The 21,772-nt window shown below is 37.4% G+C and overlaps 1 protein-coding gene across 2 annotated transcripts in view; it reads right to left on the reverse strand.

The window, feature by feature from the left end:
- ARHGAP24 (Rho GTPase activating protein 24) overlaps positions 1-21,456 on the reverse strand; it is a 705,468-nt gene extending 684,012 nt beyond the window's left edge. For both annotated transcript variants that reach the window (XM_070505415.1, XM_070505414.1), the window contains exon 1: positions 21,411-21,456. The gene's annotated coding sequence lies outside the window, so the exon portion shown is untranslated. The remainder of the gene's footprint in view (positions 1-21,410) is intronic.
- Between the last annotated feature and the right edge of the window lie 316 nt (positions 21,457-21,772).

The following is a 21,772-nucleotide window of genomic DNA, read 5'->3' on the forward strand; positions in this document are numbered from 1 at the left end:
GTCTATCTTAGTAGAGATTCCATGAACACTTGAAAAGAATGCGTATTCTGCTATTGTTGGATAGAGCATTCTATTAGGTGATGGTGTTGATGGTCTCCTACATCTTTGCTGACTTTATCTTACGTTCTCTATCAATCATTGAGAGAGGGGTCCTGAAGTTGACAACCATAATAGTGAAGTTGTCTGTTTCTCCTTTCAATTCCATCAGTTTTTGCTCCACCTAATTTGCAGCTCTGCTGGTGGGTACATGCATGTCTAGCATCGATACATCTTTCAGTGGATTGACTCTCTGTTTCTAAAAATTTTCTTTGCTTTGAAGTCTGTTTTAACTGATATTAATGCAGTCATTACCATTACTGCTTTCCTTTGATTGTTTTCATAATGTCTTTTTCTGTCCTTTTACTTTCAACCTTCCTGTATCATATTTTTTAAGTGAAACAATATATACTTTTGCCATTTTTAAATCCATTCTACTAATCTCTGTCTCTTAATTTGTATATTTAGATCATTTACATTTAACATAATTATTGCCCTCTTAGGGATTAAGTCTATCATTTTATTTTTTATTGACTCTTCTCTCTGTTTTTCATTTCACTGTTTCTTTTTTCCTAGATTTCTGCTAGTTATTTCAACACTTTTTTAGAATTCTATTCTGATTTAGCCATAGTGTTTTTGAGTTTGTCTTTTTATATAGCTTTTTTGCTGATTGTTCTACATATTATGTTATTTATGCGTAACTTACCACAGTCTACTGGTGGTGTCATTTTATCAGTTCAAGCAAAAGTATGGAAACTTTATCTATCTTTACATTCCTTTATTTATTCTCCTTATAATTATTTTAAATATTTCCTATATATACATTTAGAATCACATGAGACAGTGTTATAGTTTTTGCTTTAATCGTAAACATAATTTAGAAAATTCAAGAGGAGAATAAAAATCTATTGTACTTAGCAATAGTCTTGCTTATAATGTTCTTTATTCCTTTATAATATTCCATAGTTCCTTCTTTTATCATTTCCTTTCTCTTTAAAGAACGTATTTAAGCCATTCTTTCAAGGTAGGTCTGCTGGTGACAAATCCTCTTAGTTTTCCTTCATCTGAGAATGCCTTGATTTCTTCTTCATTCAGAGGGAATTTTTTTTACTGAGTATAAAATCCTGGCTTGAAATTTCTTTTCTTTCACCACTTGAAAAACATTATGTCACTTCCTTCTGGCCTGTATGGTTTGTGATGAGAAATCCACTGTGATTTTAATTGTTTTTTTTTCCCTATAGATATGGTGTCATTTTACTTTGACTACTTTCAAGATTTTTCATTGTGTTTAGTCTTCAAAAGTTTAATTATCATGTGTCTTGTAGTGGATGTCTTTGGTTTTATGCTTTGGGGATTCACTCAGGCCCTTGAATCCATTGGTTTATGTCTCTTGCCAAATTTGGAAAGTTTCAGCCGTTACAACTTTGGGTATTCTTTCAATCCCACCTTCTTCCTATTCTCCTTCTGTGACTCTAAAGATATGAATGTTACACCTTTCGTTAGAATACCACAGATAGCTGATTAATTGACTGACTGATTGGGTTTTTCGCCCAGCCTATTTTCTCTCTCTCTAAGCAATATGTTGTTTATTTTAGCATATTTTGAATTTTACACAAATGTGTTATTTAGGTATTCTGAAATGTACAATTTTTTTACTATAATCTTCCTGAGACTCATCCATGTTAACTCTAAAACTCATTCATTTTTACTGCTGTAGTAATCTATTACGTACATTTACTGCAATGCTTCTATCTATCCTACTGCTACTGCTGATGTACTGTGATAATGGACATTTGGGTGTTGGTTTTTTGGTGTGTTTGCCATTATAAACAGGCTCCACGAACACCCTTCTGTCTGTCTCCTGGAGCACGTGTTCAAGAGTTTCTCTAGGGAATATATACAGGAATGAAACTGTTCTGTTTAAACTAGGGATGAACCAATGCAATTTTACAAGATAATAGGAAACTTGTTTCCGAAGTTCTTTTTTTTTACTCTCCTAGAAGCAGCATGTAAATATTCCAGCTATATCCCCGGGTTCCTACTTTCACTTTGTTTTAAGGTATCTAATCGCCCACACCATCAAAAACAACAGTCAATCAACTCAAGCCTTCTCTTCAAGAAAGTGCACAATATGAGAGTTGAAGGTGAAGATTTTGGAGCCAGATTACTCCATATTGCTATGAAGATTAGGTTATTTAATACATATAACATGTTTAGATTGGTACCTTGGACATAATAAGCACAAAATAATTGTTAGGTATCGCTGTTGTTGTTATATTGAATTACTTACAGAACCCTGAAAACACTTTGATTGTAGTGTATTGTATCTTGGTACATTTTCACATATTGCTCTCTTATACTGAAATGTCCTCCCCTCCATCCTCCATCTGAACTTCATTCTTCAAGAGTAATTCAGTAAATTGCCCTCAGACACACGCAGAGTTGACCTCCTCTTTAGGGCCACCACTGCCTCTAATAGATGAGCTGCCACATTGCATAACAATCATTAAATTCTGGTCCCCCTTACTGAAATTTTGGTTATGTTGAAACCATAACCTTTTGTTTTTATTCCTTACTTCCTGGTCTTTAGTAACCCCTTAGTAAATGTTTGATAAATAAATGGATGAATAGATGAATGAATAATTATGAACAATTGCAACATCAGTGGTACCTGCCCACAGACAATGATTTATTTAGCTTTTCAAATTCAACTGGATAACAAAAAGTGAAAATGTGCATACCACCGTGTTCTCCTAATAGACTCTTATTAAAGGAATTCTGGGTTTTTTTTTTTTAACATCCTAGGATAGAAGAATCTTTAAATGTGACCTTTTCATCTGTAGGCATCCACGATAACGTTTTCTCAAATCAATTTTGTAAATTAATATTCTTTTTATTTCTTCTTCTATGAGAATATCACCCACAGCACAAGTGACAAAAAGTGCCCAGAGCACGGGAGCACAAAGTCATTTTATGGATCTACTTCCTCCTGCTTTAGTCTTTAAGTTGATAAATAAATATATATATATATAACTTTCTTTCTCCTTTAGAATTAGAATGAAGAGATGATTGGCCACTAGGGTGTGAGCACACATCTGCAAACCTTAGGCAAGCCATAAGTAAAGTCCATGTCTTGTTAACAGGACTGCCTTCTGCTACTTCCCCTTCATCCAGCCTTGGCGTAAACAGCTCTCATTCACACAAGATAGCTCCAATTATTATGCTGTTACATTTTATAATGTGTCAAGTCTTCTTTCCTAGTACTCTACCTAAATGGCCTCAGTTTTGACACTGGCATTGGGCAGTGAGGCCAAACACTTCAAAGCAATGTTTCTCCTAATTGAGACTAGGTCCTTTAATGCTTCTTCACATAACATAGAATTAAACCCACCTGGTTGACTAGATCTTAAAATGTAGCACCTGAAATTGAACACAATGCCCTAGACGTGACCTAAAATGTTTACAATGGATTATCATTCATGCATCTATTCATTTTACAAACATAGACTGCATTCCTTGTTTTATTGTACATTTGTATTAATATAGCTAAGAATATACTTGATTTTGAGGGATAGCTATGTCATACTATTAATAAATACCAAGGACTTTTCCCACAAATTTATTTTTATTAAATTTCATCCTTTAATTTTGTACCATCATTGCCAATTTAATAATGTGAATTTTTAATTCATATTATTTCATCTAACAGAATTGTTATTACATTTGCATTTGAGTCACCTGAAAATTTGTTGACATAAAGTTCTTTAAGGGGATGCCTGACAGACAATATCATTCCTGTGCTCAGAGCTTACCACAATGCCTGCTAATAACAGTTGGTCAATACAAATTGAATGAATTGATTCTTAAAAGAATGGATATTCTTTAATATTAAAGTCAGTTAAAAACCAAGCTCATTTACTTTCTTTTCTCCTATTGCACTGTCTCATAAAATAACATAATTATCTTTTCATATTATCCAAATTTTAAATCTTCGAATCATTTTGGATTGCAGCTTTTTTCCTATCCCCAACATCCAATCGTTCACCAACTCTCCATCCACAATGTTGACTGCATCACTCTTGTCCTTTCCATTCTAATGAGGGATACTATTTCAATCCTTCATTACGAAGAGTGACATTAATAGCTTTTATTGCTAATGAGACACATGTCTCATGATATTATAGAATCCTCATTACAAGTATGTCTTAAATTACGGAACTACGCTATTTGCAAAGTATTCCCTTTTCCAGATGAACTTTCACATGAGCGAATACATTTGCTCAAACAGCTGCACTTAGCAGCGGGAAACACACATGCCATCAAAACAGGGAACTGCCAACAATCTACTGAGAGTTTTCTATATTCAGGGAAGAAATCGTGAGAATTGTATATAAATATCCAAAATGTTTATGTTTGTTTATTTATGTACACACCAAATGTCAGATCTATTCCACATCCATTAACTCAGAGCCAGTTGGGCCAGGCACTACGCTGTTTGCAAAGATGAATGAGACACAATTCCTGCTCTCAAGTTTACAGTCTTGGGAGAAAGAGAGATACAGAAAAAAAATCCGACATGAGGTATCTGTAGTGATATAAGTAGGTACAAAGCATAGGAAAGTTTGCCCAAGTTCTGGGACCTTTGGGAATAACATTTTAGAAAAAGGTGCAGGAATGGAATTAATGTTCATCATATTCCTCTTCTAAGTCAAACTCTTTGCTAAAAGTTTGTTCATACTGCTTTATGTGTAATAGGAAATGTATGAATAACTAACACTAAAGATTTCTTGGTGAATATGAAAGTAATGTTCATTTTTTCATCAAGAAAAACAGCAAAGATAGAACCAATGACTTCTGGTCAAGATGAAACAGTAAGATATACCACCTCTACTCTAAACACAGAGCAATGATAGATAAAATATGAGCAGATAAAGCCAAAGAGGCAGAACTGGAATGAGATAAATATCTCTGTTTTAACCCGGCCTCCCAAGAATGCATGGCCTTGGGCAAAGGCTTACTGCTTTATTAGGTAGTACTGTCCCACAGAGCAGAAATGAAGGAAAAGAGAAATGAGACAGGGAAAAAGAAAAACCAGTTTAAGGCATTAAGCATAACTGATGGATCATCTCATAAGGCTGTCTTCTGAGAGGCTCTATAAATGACTTCCCAATCCATGGAAGAAAGGAAGAATTTATTTGCCGGCTGCCGTCTCCCATTGGCTAAAGCTTTACTACAGTCTTTAACTCTCCCTCCTCCACCCCTCTCACACACTCTTCTGGGTTGTACGTGCTCAGGACCATGCCTCACCTGCCTGTCTTCAACAAGGAGCCAAGGGGCAAGAGGTGAGAAAGTGCACGCTGAGTGCTATTTAGTTGCACCTGCGTGAGGGTTGTTTGGCTTCTCCAAAGAGAGTTGGTCAATGCAGCAGTGGCTAAAACGACTAGTCAAAGGTCCCAAAGACAAGTTATGACAAGAAGATCTGAAGTGTCTGAAATGCCTAACAGGTGCCTAATATAATTTCTATGGACTTGAAATGCAAAGCAGCAAGCAGAGCTAAAGCCATGGTCTACTGGGCTTGGATCTGGAAGCAGACAGTGATCTCCATCCTACATGACGATGACAACCACAAAATGCAGGATGGTGTTTACCCCTACAGAAAAAGAGAGAGAAAACAGGATCAGGAAGAAGTTAGCAGGGATTCAACAGTGACCATCGTTTTGTTTCTTCAAAAGAGCTCTGGCAAAAAGCATACTTGTGTAAAACTGAGTATTAGGTACACGGGTACTTGATATGTTCTCTTAACTGTTTGTGTGTTTGAAGGATAGCTAAATAAACAAAATGCAATAAATTAAAATACATATTATTGTTAATGTAATACTGATCATGTTAACAATACTAGCTATTTCCATTTGGAATGTGTTGTAAGCATGAGTCCTAAAGTCATATGTTTCAGTTGAAGATACTCCCCTCTATTTTACTTTTGTGAAAGATCAGCATGATTTCAAGAATTATTTCTTGTTGGCAAATACCAAAGGAAACAGCATACCTTTTTGGAATATAGTTCAAGCTCAAGTTAATCTTTAAGACACTATTATAAGCAGCTTGGAAGGGTGGCTTGTATACACTCTATTACCCAGTGCCTCCACAGATTGTAGATGGATTGTCCTATTCATGCAGTTATTTAGTACAGAAATGAAATGAGAACCCGGAACACCAACTCCAAGTCTGTTCATTACTATGTCCTGCCTTTGTATCTCTCCAAGAGTGCTTTGTTGTCCTTCTATTTGGAAGCAGGAGTACAGGTGTGCAATGACTCCTCCAATGTCATACTTCTCCCATTTCCATGCTTTAATACCCTAAATCTATGGAGACCCATTTTTTCTTTCTCCCTCAACCATGCACCTTCAAAAAGAAGTTGTCAGCTTTGCTTACCAACTAAAGAGCAATTAAACGTTTGAATATTTCTGATGAACAAAACTCATAGTATATAGTGACCATTAAATCTACCCAATCTCCTTCAGACAGCCCAAATCAGATTACCTTTCTCAGTGGAAAACTCGCCCCACTTCCTTCAGCATTGGACAAATCAATCCCACAGACTTCTTCAGGCTTTCTCAGCTAATCCTTGACCAGGTCTGAGGCAAGATTACTTTAAGCCTTTCCCGACAGCACAGGAAAACCAGAACTGTAAATATAATTAGTGAATTCTTTCTACATTTTCTTGGAGACATTTCCTGCCCTAGGAGATCGGGTGCTAGGAGTAAGCAAAGGAAGAGGAAGGAATGGAGAAAAGGGGAAAACCGACACAGTGAACGAAAAAGTATGGGGTCCATTACAGTGACTTTCAAGCTGTTTGCAAAAGCAGTTGAGCAGTGTGTACCTGGATCATTGGACACTGGGAGCAGATCATTTCCCACACTCCCCTACTCTATACAGCAAAATTACTTTCAGTAATAATCATGAAATAGAATATAATAGCAAGGAAAGATATAAAGATAGTGAATTTTTTCCTTCATTAAATTTTGTGTATATATCTTTATGCCAGTCTTTTTAAAGTAAATTTTAATAAAACAAAAATGTCTAAACCTACTAAATCATACTGATGCAATGTTTTATTTCCTTGATTAGTTCTTTAGTTTCAAAGCAATTAAAAAATATAAAAAAGAAGAGTAAAATTTCAATGGTAAGGACATTATTTGAATTCAATAAAATATTTCATGTAAGAACTAAAATTTGCACTTAGCAAACAAAAATATTAAATCTCTTGGTCTTCACTATTTCACTGTTTAAACTTTAAACACAAATGAAAACTCTCAATTGTCACATAGAATGACACAATTAAAATAATGGAAGTTCTAGTTCATCTTACTTACACTTGCCATGCCACCAGCATTTATTTTTAATCTACTGTTTAAATGTAGGACTATGTATTATCACAGGGACTGGAGACAGACTATGCCCCAAGCAAACTAGAAGCAGACCAAACCTATACAAACCAATGCTGGAAATAAGGTAGGTAGCTGGTTTCAAGTATGTCAGGGGCCATCTGTATAAACGGGAATATTCTATGGAGAACACAATGCAGAATGCAGAATACAATGCTTATTAAATGACCAAAAAAAGTGATAATTTGAAATTTAAAATTCAAACCAAGAAAATATACATTTTTTTTAGGGAGGAATATTTTACCACTGACGTTGTTTTAGAGTTGCCAATTAATGGTGATAACTTAGGAAATCAATTTTCAAAGTTAGTCTTATTATATTTTTAACTTTTCTACAGAGCATGCACCCCCTTATTGCCTATTTCTGGGAGTTTCCACTGCTCGACCTCCACTCTTGGTCTGCCACAGCAGATGAGTAGATATTCTGGTGGGTTTTTTGTTTTTGTTATTTCTCTATGACAGAGAAAAATTAATACCGCAATGGAGATCAGGTACTCATGGCTACACATTGATCAATCTACCCTAATCTAACAAGTTTAGAGCTCGTTAGAGGCAAATATATTGACCAGCTTAGATTTCTGAACAAATAACGAATATTAATACAAAATATATTATTTTCGTCTATCTAGATTGTCTTTTTCCAAAGTTTTACAATGAACATCTTACTTTCATTGATATTCATTTAAGATAAAACTAAGATTACAAATAAAACACACCCAGTCTGAACTCTCTATTCAGTCCAGTCCATGCTAACTCTCTTCCTAACTGTATGCCTTTCAGATTTTAGGAAAATACGGCCATATTCCTTCCCACGTGAAGATAGAAAGCTTTCTCACTGCTTCTACCTCCAGAATTGTCTCGAGTTCTGGGAACTTCCAAAGGCCACATTTCTGACAGTAGCCAGGAAACCAGGATTCCTTGTTAGAATTTATATCATAACTTTCATTTTATTAAAACTATACAGATGTGCTCAAATTAAAGCATGGTGAAATCAGAAATGTGACTGCAAATGTAAATTAGGTATAAAAAATCTTGCACAGGATTCCTGTCACAAAGACAAAAAAAAATTTTAAGCTATGTGGCCTCTGAGAACATTCTTGAACTAGTTAGGTAACTCCCTGTGGTGGGCAGGAGTGGGAATGGTGGAGAGATAGGTACTCAGGAAAATGTTCAAAGATATAACGCTGCTTTTATTTCAGGCATACATCCTTTACAACAGTAGCTCTCAACCTTGAAGGCACATTGAATCACCCAGGAACCTTTAAAAAATGCAGCTTCCTAGGCTCTACCCCAGGAGATTCTAATCTAATTGGTTGGAGCTGCAGACTGGCCATAGGAAAGGTTAACCATCCCCTTGCCCTGATTCTAATGTGCTGTCAAGATGAGACCCACTGCTTTAGAAAATTGCTTCTCTGCCCTTGGCTCTTAAGTGGCAGCTACAAAATTTCTCTGCAGGAGGGACTTAGATGAAGCAAGCTGATGAAAGCTAGGAGACTTAGAAACTTATCCTGAAGCGGTGTCTGCATATGAAACCCACAAATTTTACTTAGGTTATATTATTTGGAGGTGATTAAAGGTCTTATTTGGATTGGTGGGAAACAACCCCTGCCACTAACCCTGTGTATTACCCATATAAAAAAGAACTTTAGACTCTGGCAGATCTAGTCTTGAATTCTGACTGTGGGGGGTCATAGAGTGCACTGCTCAGACCTCCCTTCAGGGGAACCTGCTCATGGGATTGCAGTTGACTGGCAGCCTCATGCTGTCCACACCTTTGGATCCAACTTGGAGCTCACAGAGTCCATGCTTTGCTTGGGTCGCTCCCAATCAATGGCAGAGTATGGTGGGCCATTTCTACCCAACACAGGACTCCTCTAATGGGCATCTTTTCTTCAGGGATTCCCTGAGGCACCAGCCTGGCTGAGACTTTCTCGGAACTCCACGCAGTTTGAGGCTCTTCCTAGCAAAACTCCCTTCCTTTCCTCTCCTTTCCAGGTGTCAGATCTACATCATGGTCTGAAGACTCTCCTGCTCCTGCCTTTCTCTTTCACAGGCATTCCCACAATAAATCTCTTGCGAGTCGAATCTCATCTTTGTGTTCACTCATCAGAGGACCCAAATACACATGACCCTAACACCAATGGATACTGGGACAGCTAATGATCTTACATAAGCTTTGTTTTCTTCATCTGTTAAAATGGAGAGTAAAAACTGTGAGGGGTGTTGTGAAGATTGAATGAGATACATTATCAGTGAACCAGGGAGCCAACTTCCTGGAACATAGAAAGAAGTTAATAAATATTAACATCTCTTTTCAGTTTTTATGAACAAGTACATTTCCCTCACATCATTAAACATTTGGTGCTATAACTTATGTTTTATGCACTGTAGCAGTGCACAGGGTATGGCACATGATGAATGAGATAAGGCAAAGAGCTTTCTAAAACAAAAAGAAAAGATACATATGTGAGGTGATAGAGTGTTAATTACCTATGTGGGAAGAATCCTTTCACAACATATATGTACGTCACATCATAATGACATGCACTTTAAATATCTTAAAATTTTATTCATCAATTATACTAAAGTTAAAAAAAGGGGTTTCTAAAGACAAATACAACAATAAATAGCACAGTAAAGTCATATACCATACATGTGATATTATTCACCTGGCCAGAGACAGAGGCACAAAACAAAATCCTTGGGAAAATGTTTTTTCTTTATGTATATTTCATATACATATTTATTAAATATCAAATACGGAAGTTTTAAGCTGTCAAACTTCCTCTCAAATTCAGAACATGGAAAAACAAGGATGCATAACTGCTGTCCATTAATATCTCTGAGCCTAAAGACAGACTCCTGTAGGTTTCTGCCCATGTCCAAAGGTATATATTTGCAAGAAATTTTTCACAGGTCCATGTAAATCCAGATGGGCTTGCTGCCCAGAGAAACTAGCCAGCAGACACTTTGCAGGGATCTTGCAATAAATTAACAGCAGTGTCAAAAAAGATTTGGGGGAAGGAAGAGGAAAAATAAAGAATTTTATTACTTGTTGCTTCAAAATATAAATAAAAGAAAAAACTGAATTTAAAATCCATCAATTTTGCTATAACATAATATCTGCTTTCCTTAAAGTTACCATGCTATGCAAAACCACACAATAAAAACCACAGGGCTTATGAGAAAATGGGATTAGGGACACAACACTTAGAAATTTCATCAGTCACATATTTTTTTTTTAAATAAAGAACCCTAATAAGAATGGTAGCATAGTTTTATAGATGTGAAATGATTACAAAATACATAAATAATACCATAAATATGACACTTTACCTTGAAAAAGATGAAGTTTGCAGAAGGGTTGCAGCTTGTGAGTTATTATGAAGTGATGGAAGGAGGGTTATCTGAAATGGACATGAAAATTCTACCACCAGATGTGGGTGAGTGTGGCTTATAATATGTGTGGTGAACTGATGTAACTGGTTGAAATATGTATGTGTGTGTGAATTCCTATGCATCTGGGTTCAGCTGGCTGAAGTTTACGACATTCACCTAGAGTTTCTCACAAATAAAATTGTGCAGAAGCAAAGACAAAATTTGTGTCATGCTCAAACTGTTCCTTAATATATCAATTGTGTTGGAACAATTTCACATTTTCAAAACAAGCACCGTAGCAGAACTTACTGTACATTGTAAGCCCATAAACAATTTTTTTTCACTGAAAGGAGATATTTCATTAAGACATAAGATGGAAGGATCAAGATGGTGGAGTAGGAAGATCCTGAACTCACCTCCTCCCACAGACACACCAAAACTACAACTACATATAGAACGACTCTCTCTAAGAACAACCCAAGACTAGCAGAACAGATTTTCCACAACTAAAGAAGCAAAGAAAAAGCCACATTGAGACAGGCAGGAGGGATGGAGATGCAGTCTCGTCAGGACCCACATCCCTGGCACAGCCACCCACAAGCAGGAGGGATATCACAACCACAAGCTCCTCCCTAAAGAGTGAGGGGTCCAAGCTCCACATCATACTCCCCAGTCCAGGGGACCTACAGCAAGAATATGGGCTCCCATAACATCTGGCTTTGAAAACCAGCAGGGCTTATCCCCAGGAGAGCTAGAGGGCCGTAGGAAACCAAGGCTCTGCTCTTAAAGGGCACAGGCACAAACTCACTCACTCCAAGTCCCAGCACAGAGGCAGCAGTTTGAAAAGCACCTGTGTCACATGTGAAGGAGATTCATTGACAATTTTAAGGCATGTGCCAGAAGAGTAGGGATCTGTTGGAACTTTCTCCTGGGATGAAATTGCTAGTGGGTGCCATTTTTTCACTGTCCTTCTTCCTAGCTGGCCATCCCTGGCAGGCACCATTTCTGACATTCTCCATCTACCTTGCTATCACTGCTCACCCTGGTGTTTCCCTGAAGACCTGCCCCACTCAGGCCAGCATCACCCAAAGTGGCTTCCACCCTGGGGCCAGCCCTGCACACCAGCACACTCACAGCAGTTGTGGCCAGGACTTGCAGACAGCCACCCCAGGGGCCAGCCTCACACACAAGCATGTCAACAGCAGTTGCAGCTGGATCTCACAGACAGCTTGCCTGAGGGCCAGCCTCACCTACCATGTAACCCCAAGAGTCACAGCCCAAACACAACAGGAGAATGCATGCAGCCTACACAGGGATCACCCCTGGAGCACCTGGCTTTGGAGACTAGGGGAATTGTGCTACAGATCCCCACAGGACATCTTCTACATAAGGCCACTTCTTCAAAACCAGGAGTTATAGCTGATTTACCTAATACACAGAAACAAACATAAAGAGTTAGGGAAAATGAGCAAATAGAGCAATACCTTCCAAAAGGATAAGATAAAACCTCAAAAAAAAAAAAAAAGAACTAAACAAAACAGAGACAAGCAATCTACCAAGTGAAGAGTTCAAATTAGTGGTCATAAAGATGCTCACTGAACTCAGGAGAAGAATGGATGAACACAGTGAGAATTTCAACAAAGAGATAGAAAATATAAAAAGTAAACAATTGAGCTGAAGAACAAAATAACTGAAATGGAAAATACACTGGAGGGAATCAATAGCAGATTAGATGATGCAGAAGAACAGATCAACAATCTGGAGATAGGGTAGTAAAAATCATACAACTGCAACAGTAAAAATAATTTTTAAAAATGAGGATAGTTTAGGAGACCTCTGGGATAACATAAAGAGTACTAACATTTGCATTATAGGGGTCCCAGAGGGAGGAGAGAGAGAATGAGAGAGAAAATCTATTTGAAGAAATAATGGCTAAATATGTCCCCAACCTGCCAAAGAAAACATACATCCAAGTCCATGAGGCACAGAGAGTCACAAATAAGATGAACCCAGAGAGACCCACACCAAGATACATTACAATTAAAGTGTCAAAAGTAAGGGATAAAGAGAGAATCTTAAAAGCAGCAAGAAAAAAACAACTGGTTATATACAAAGGAATACTCGTAAGACTATTAGCTAGTTTTTCAGCAGAAACTTTACAAGCCAGAAGGGAGTGGCAGGATAAATGCAAAGTGCTGAAAGAAAAAACTTACAATCAAGAATACTCTACTCAGCAAGGTTATCATTTCAGAATTGAAAGAAAGATAAAGAGTTTCCCAGACAAGTAAAAACTAAAGGAGTTCATTGCTACTGAACTGACTTTACAAGAAATGTTAAAGGGACTTCTTTAAACAAAAACAAAAAGGCCATAACTAGAAATAAGAAAGAAAAACAATCTCACTAGTAAAGACAAACATATGTTAAGTTGGTGAATCATCACCTTATAGCTCATATGAAGGTTAAAAGATAAAAGTAGTAAAATCATGTATATCTACAATAATTAGTTAAGGGATACACAAAATAAAAAGATGTAAAATATGATGTCAAAAACATAAATCATGGGGGAGGGGAGTAAAAATGTAGGGCTTTTAGAATATGCGGGAATTTAAGTGACCACCAATTTTAAATAGACTACTATATACATTGGTTATTATATATGAACCTCATGGTAGCCACACAAAAAAAATACCTACAATATATGCACAAAAAAATAAAGAGAATGCGGGGGCCGCCCCACAGCTGCGCAACCAAGTTTGCGCACTCCACTCCGGCAGCCCAGGGTTTTGCTGGTTTGGATCCTGGGTGCAGACATGGCACTGATCATCAGGCCATGCTGAGGCAGCACCTCACATAGCACAACCAGAGGCACTCACAACTAGAATACACAACTATGTACTGGAGGCCTTTGGATGGAAGAATAAAAAAATGAAAGAAAAATAAGATTGACAACAGATGTTAGCACAGTTGCCAATATATAAAAAATAAATAAATAAATGAAGAGGACATAACACTAAAGAAAGTCATCAAATCATAAGGGAAGAGAGCAAGAGAAGAACAAAGGAAAAAGGAAGAACTACAAAAACAACCAGAAAACAATCAACAAAATGGCAATAAGTACATACCTTTCAATAATTACTTCAAGTGTAAATGGACTAAATGCTCCAATCATTTGGAGCTGAATGAATATAAAAACAAGATCCATATATATATGCAAGAGATTCACTTCAGAGCTAAAGATACACATAGAGTGAAAGTGAAGAGATGGAAAAAGATATTCCATGCAAATTGAAATGAAAAGAAAGCTAGGGCAGCAACACTTGTATCAGACAAAATAGACTTTAAAACCAAGACTGTAACAAGAGACAAAGAGGGGCATTACATAATAATAAAGAGATCAATCCAACAAGTGGACATAACACTTGTAAATATCTATCTACCCAACACAGGAATACCTTAATACAAAAGCAAATATCAGCAGACATAAAGGGAGAAATTGAAAGTAACACAATACTACTAGGGGACTTTAACACCCCCACTTACATCAATGGATAGATCGTCCAGACAGAAAATCAATGAAGAAACATTGACCTTAAATGACACATTAGACCAGATGGACTTAATAGATATATAAAGAACATTTCATTCAAAAACAGCAGAATACATATTCTTTTCAAGTACACATAGAACATTCTCCAGGACAGATCACATATTAGGCCACAAAACAAATCTCAATAAATTTAAGAAGATTGAAATCATACGAAGCGTATTTTCTGACCACAACAATATGAAACTAGAATTCAATTACAAGAAGAAAACTAGAAAGAACATGAACATGTGGAACCTAAACAACACTACTAAACAACCAATGGGACAATGAAAAAATCAAAGAGGAAATAAAAAAAACCTTGAGACAAATGAAAATGGAAACACAATGTTCCAAAATCTATGGGATGTAACAAAAGCAGTTCTAAGTGGGGAGTTTACAGCAATATAGGCCTACCTCTGGAAACAAGAAAAATCTCATATAAAAAATCTAACCTTACACCTAAAGGAACTAGAAAAAGAAGAACAAATAAAGCCCAAAGTTAGCAGAAGAAGGGAAATAATAAAGATCAGAGTGAAAATAAATGAAATACATACTACAGAAACCATAGAAAAGATCAATGAAACTAAGAGTCGATTCTTTGAAAGATAAACAAAATGGATAAACCTTTAGCCAGACTCTTCAAGACAAAAAGAGAGAGAGGACCCAAATAAATAAAATCAGAAATGAAAAACAAGATATTACAACTGACACCACAGAAATATAAAGAATCATAAGAGATTACTATGAACAATTATACACCAAGGAATTGGACAACCTGGAAGAAATGGATAAATTCCTAGAAACATACAATCTCCCAAGACTGAATTGGGAAGACATAAGAGAATGAATCATTGAACTAATCAAAATGGCAAAATAACAAGTTGTTAATTATTCCTCTGGATAAAATCTTTATGTACACTAAATTTATATAGAAGTAGAAGAACATAATATTGTTTTATCATTTCAGTTTTTAAGAAGTTATGACTGACGAAATAATTCCCTGACATTATAAAAAAGAAAATAAAAGGGGAATAAATTCTTCTTAGGTTCCAAAATACATATATCTCTTTTCCTTCATATCTAGCGTTAATGTTACTAACATTTTTTTACGGTCAAGTTTTCATCTTTGTCAGGGTCTCATACCCTGGTGGCTTGCATTTCACATGAATCTAAGCCAACACCAGCTTCTGGTACTGTTCATTAAGAAAACCAAATCATCTTCTGGTCCCACTTGGCCATTCATTAAGTTAGTGACCAAGGACTAAGGCTTAGAGAAATCATTTACCACTTCAAGGCCTCTGTTTCTCTAAGACAGAGTGGAACTAGGTTTTAAAGTTCCTACCAAAATTCTTATGATAGGAACTGTAGACTTAAAATTGCAATCCATTTGCACAGAATTTAACAGCTAAAATTTTACCTTCATATGGTATTTTACAAGTTTGTCAAGTGCTTTCACAACTGTTACCTCATTTAACTTAATGTAATTACACCTCCCTGTATCAATGCACACTGTGAATCATTTTCCTCTTCATTCAATTATTTTTTCCATTCGTGTTATTTGAAATCTTTCCAACCTACTTTTGGAAAACGAGACCTAACCAAGCATTTTCAGAAATGCATTACATTGAGTGTTTGAAGAGATCAGTTACAGCTAACATATGTAAAGCACCTGGGGAAACCTGCAGCGGAATTGAAATTGATGAAGCATCAGTTGAGCCATTCAACCATTGAGCTTCTCAATTACTTAGAATATATAAGTCTTTTGTGTTTACTTGTTTGGTTTGGAGTGCAATTCGGAGAGTGAAAATAAAATAACAATGAATTTTGAGGCAGTGGGTGAGGTCAGGCTATGTCTGTTATTGACTTTGGTGGTTTGCAGGGGCTTATAGTGCACCGTGCAACTGGTTTTCACAGTTGTGTGGTGTGCTTATAAACAAGTCAGCCTAAGTAGCAGCTTTAGATCTTGGACTTTAAAGGAATGGGTCACTATAGGATTTTGTGTTTGGTGGGGAACTGCAGCTTATGGAGGCTTGTCCACAGGTGTGTGGCTATTTTTGCACAGTGAGAAGCTGTTTTTACACAGGAAGGACTTCCTAGGCCTTAAATAAAGTCACATGGGCCACCGAGACCTTCAGAAGCTGGCTGCTACAGCATGACCTTGAACTATCTATTGTATGTGGACAATAAGTTAAACAATTTTTGTAGATTTTACTATGTTTCTTTTTTTTTTTTTAGATTTTTTTATTTTTTTCCTTTTTCTCCCCAAAGCCCCTCGGCACATAGTTGTACATTCTTCGTTGTGGGTCCTTCTAGTTGTGGTATGTGGGACGCTGCCTCAGCGTGGTTTGATGAGCAGTGCCATGTCCGCGCCCAGGATTCGAACTGATGAAACACTGGTCCGCCTGCAGCGTAGCGTGCGAACTTAACCACTCGGCCACGGGGCCAGCCCGAGATTTTACTATGTTTCTTAACAACGTGTATAGGAATTGTGTTTAAGTGCACAAATGTCTAAGTTCTACAAATGCTTTCAGAGCACATATGCATGAGGTCCTAGCTTTAAATTTTTTGTCCCCGATAACTTTTTCTTGAAGAACATAAAGAGATACCTGTTCTCACTAAAACCTCCATAAGGCTATAAGCTTCAAGAAATATAAATGTCAATGTGAGGCATTCAGAAATCTGCTGAAGATGTTTCTCCAGCTAGAGTAAGGATAAAGAGGAAAAAGAAATTTTCTGAAGGAGAAAGAGATCTTAGGGCTACAATTTCATTGCAAGAGCAGTGGAATCAGCCACCATGGCACAGGAGAGAGTGTGGGACATGTCACTAGACAGAATCCACACTAAATCACCATCAGGATTGCCCCCAGTAAAGACCCAAAGGCATGTCAAATAAAAATGTAGAAACCTTTGCAAATTCCTCAGTTTGCCCATTTGTCTCAAATGTTCTTTTCTAGGGAAAGACACCGTGTTCATAGTTGAATTTTCTCTCAAGTCCTGGTAATTCTCTAGGGCCAAAGGTAATATATTATAGATGACTTCTCCCAATTGAATTCAACTTCCAAAGTCATAAATTCTGAAAAATAGATGGAGTAGCATCCTGATCAGAATAAAATCAAGACTGTCTACCCTGTTCTCAGATCTCATTGAGTCTCTTCTAGAATCCTTAACACCACTAAATAGTGAGTTTGAAGAACACTTTTCCCTGGAAAAACCGCTCTAGGGTCTAAGGATTAATTTTTTTTCCCCCTAAGTTTGGTAGGAGTGGGGCCCATGCTGTAATAGTCTTGTGAACTCTCTTTTTAAAAATTAGGTGCATTGGAAACTTGGCAATGAATTAATACTATTTCTGAAGGTGTGAAGGAACTATACCACTTCCATGAGAAATAACCCAGGATGCAGCTGCTGAAGGAAATTCACCCTCTCTGGCCATCAGGAACTCTCTACTGAGGTGGAGCAGAATAAGAAATTGGCAAAGATGATTTTTTTTTCACTAATTTCCTTGAAATCACAAAGGTAAAGTAATTGATTCTGGGTTTTAATTCATTTGAACTGTAAAATCAAGGGAATTTAAATTTGTACTTTAATTTTGTTGAGGAATTTAATAGTGGGCAGAGATTTATATTTAAATACAGGAAATCTAGTTTTTTGGCATGTTATTATTGGAACAGCTCCTTGTGGTCATTCGATATCATTGCAAAACCTTTAATAAGCTTGGACAATGTAGCTAGATAATACTTTGGGTTGGGAATTGGGAGAGAATTTTTAGCTTTAGTGCAGACGGACCCTTTTGGAACCTTCTAGGGGAAAAAGATGTCCTTCTCACCAGTGTCCTGGCAGATCCACAAAACGTCAGAGATTAGTGGTAGGACAACAGCCTCATGATGGTGGGACAAGGTTATCTTGATAGACTGCAGATTCTCTCTCCACTTCCCTCCCCCCCCCCCCCCAGGCCAATTGCAACAATCCTGCTTCCACGGATTTGACAATTAAGCTCCATAAAGTAAGAAAACAAACTCCTGGAGAATATTTTAAGGGGTGGAGGCTGAGGTCATTCTTTCCTCCCCTCAGATTTCTGTGATGGGGTTTTTCCAAGGTTTCTTACCCCAGAAAGTTAGAATCAGTCAGCTGATCCACCAGTTTGGGAGAAGAACTAAGTCGGCTTAGATCAGCTCCTTTCCCCACATCCCCAAGGAGGCCAGCGCCCTAAGAGAATATACGCACTCTACCCTACCTGCAGGTGGGGCAGAGACAGGCTTCCAGCCAGGGCCTTCCCAGCTGCCTGACTCTAGCTTAGCCTGGAGTTTGGTATTAAGATGCCATTACTGTCACTTCCCCAAGTCACATTCTCCAATATCAGTTTCATCAATCATAAAGGATAAAGGTGGTATTTTGATCTCCATCCATCTTATCCCACATATATGGGCAAGGCTGACATATACATACATACGTACGTATGTTATCAACTCAGGCAGGGAAACCAAGGCTGTCACTTGTTGGGCTCATTAAGCTTATAAAGGCAAAAGGAGGGGACTCTCTCACAATATTCAGTCCAGTGGGGTGATAAAGGGAAGCCTAGATCCAGGATTTGAGAGCCATGGCACTCTACCAAAGGAAGCTACTGAAAAACTTTGCTCCCCTCAAGTTTCCAAATGCGAAAATCTGAGCAAACAATAAAAATCCCAAGTACGTATTTCCAACCTCACATCCACTCAAGTTTTAGGTCTGTAAAGGGTATCCCATGGAATTATTTGAGCATCTAATCTTAACAGGCCAAGAACACAATGTGCCTTAAAGCAGGGATTGGGTCATAGAAAAGTTATGAAAGAAACAAAAGCAAAAGCACAGCTGGAGGGTGTCAGCAGTGACACTGCACACTGCAGGAGAAGATAAACTGTCTGTTTCTACTTCCCTCATCACCACACCTTTAGCATCTGCCGTCATGCTCTAACTTTCAGAACGGTCATGTGCAAGACAGCAATGTATAGAATGAGAAGTTGGAACACTGAAGAAAATTGAGGAATGGGGAAACAAGCAGGGTATTTTCCTAATAGTGTTCAATTAATCTAGTAAAGCCCATTTTGGTGACCACATTGTCACAGACCATGGCAATAGTTCTATTGGTCTTTATAGTTTTAGAGAATTTTTTAGATGTCACTCCCAAGAATTCTCTGCTACAAATCAAATGGACACTACTCTTTCTTACCCCCCAAAAGAAACAAACAAACAAAAACAAAACAAAAAGATCAACCAAAGCTTCGTCACACCCATGATTTATTTAAGGTAAAGCATTAGCGACAACTAGAAGTGGCAGATCAGAACGAGAGGGCGTAAAACCCCCACCTTCCTTCAGTATTCAATATTCTTCTACATCCTTCAATATACAACAGTATTTTTTGTAATCCCTGCTTTCATAAAGCTGGAAAATTAATATAGAGGTATTTTTCTCAGTAAAAACTCAGCCCAGATCTGACAATTCCCTTTCTGATCATCTTGAGAAGGAGAAATTAGAGTTTCCTTACTCCTCTAACACGGATAAGTGCTATTCTTATCCTGAAGTGAACTTAAGTAAAAAGAAAGACATGATCTACATTAATGAAAAAGGTAGATGAAAAATATTTTTTATATTTTAGTGCCATCCCAATGTTGCCAGTCTCGAATTCTCTGTTCAGGATTTGAAGGATGAAATTGAAAACATCTCAACAGTGAATCATAACGGAGCCTCCTGACTCCTGGCCCCTCCTACTACCAATAACTGCATCACTCATAAAAATCGTTCCAAAAGATAAACAGAAAAACAAGCTTAAAAAAGCTAGATTAAACTACAAGTTAAAGTAGGGTAAGAGGGAGCTCTCTGACTGACATGACTTCTTAAAGTTGTCATCAAGTGTACGTGAGCGTGTGGAGAGCACACACACACACACACACAAATACACACACACCATAAGCCAGTCCTCTGACTGTATTCTCTTCAATCGCCACGTCCAGCTCAGACTGGTGACCAGTTGCCTTGGCTGTGGAGAAGCTCAGAAGACATAAGGAGCTGGTCTCTTCCAGACAATTTCGTTTGAAACTTTTGAGTTGTTCCTTTCACTACTGCAAGTCAAATCAAACACTCTTTCCCTCACTCTTGTATTTCAGAAGTAAGATGTAGTAGGAAAATAATCCCTCAGGAAGCCAGCTCTGCGATCAGGGATCAGAAACCAATACCCTGAGAACCTCTAGTTTTTGTGTAGTTCACTTCTATTGGAGAATTACACTTCTAGATCTCCCCATTTGTTTCTTCCTCTCACCCAAGTACTCACAGTCTTCTTCCATCTCTATCATTACCTCACGGTTGGCTGAAAAGACAATAGTTAATCTGCAGAAATCTTTACTAACCCGATGCTGACTGGGTCTCATCCTTAGATAACTGGCTCCGTAAAGATGCACTTGCCACAGAATATGAACTATAGACTGAAGGCTGTTAATCATAATTGAGGCTGACACTTCATACAACCTCTCACCAACAGAGCGCTCACTTTAAACCCAGAGTCACAAAAATGAAGGTCGCATACTTCGTTTATCTGCACCTCACCCACCTGAATCTTTTTGTGACCTTTGGGTCACTGAAATATTATTTTTCAGAGGGCAAAAATCATACAAGAAGATCTTTGTTTTCACTGATCCCTATAATAAAAACTACCAAAGATAGAAGAAAATCATTAAACCAAACTTAAAGCAACAGATATCCAGTCAAAACACAACACACATAATAAAGCCAGCTTATCTCTCATAAGAAAGTCACATAGCCTCACAATTTTGTTTGGTAGGAAATATTAACAGCTTTCCCATAACAGAATTGGTATACACCTCTACTGAAAGAAAAGGCTAGGATTCTATTTGAATCAACTTTTGTGGCTTACCTAAACTATTGCTATTTACTTCCGACATAAACAATAAATGAATAAATTGTATCTGGATACTCACAGCAGAGAGCTCAGGTCTGGCCCCTAACATCAGACGTCGCCGCTGCCGACTGAATGCTACTGTTGGGAGGTGTTTTTATTTTCCTAACAAAGTAGCACCCTCTAGTGGCTGTTAAAAATTATTAAGAAGTACATACCAAGCATGTGACATAATTTGTTTACTATCCAATTACGCAATGTCAAAACACTCAGGTGAGAACAAAAGCTTGCTCTGGGCTTTACAGGAAGCATATTGCAACCTCACTGTATGCCTTCTCTAGGGAGGGTGGCTTTTAAAGGAAAAGATGGTTAAACAGCACTCCTATTTCACATCTATGGTGTGCCTCTAGAAAAATATACTAGTCCCTGGTATTAGTTTATAAT

Source organism: Equus asinus, chromosome 3, assembly GCF_041296235.1.
Source record: "Equus asinus isolate D_3611 breed Donkey chromosome 3, EquAss-T2T_v2, whole genome shotgun sequence".
NCBI classification, from domain to species: Eukaryota; Metazoa; Chordata; class Mammalia; order Perissodactyla; family Equidae; genus Equus; species Equus asinus.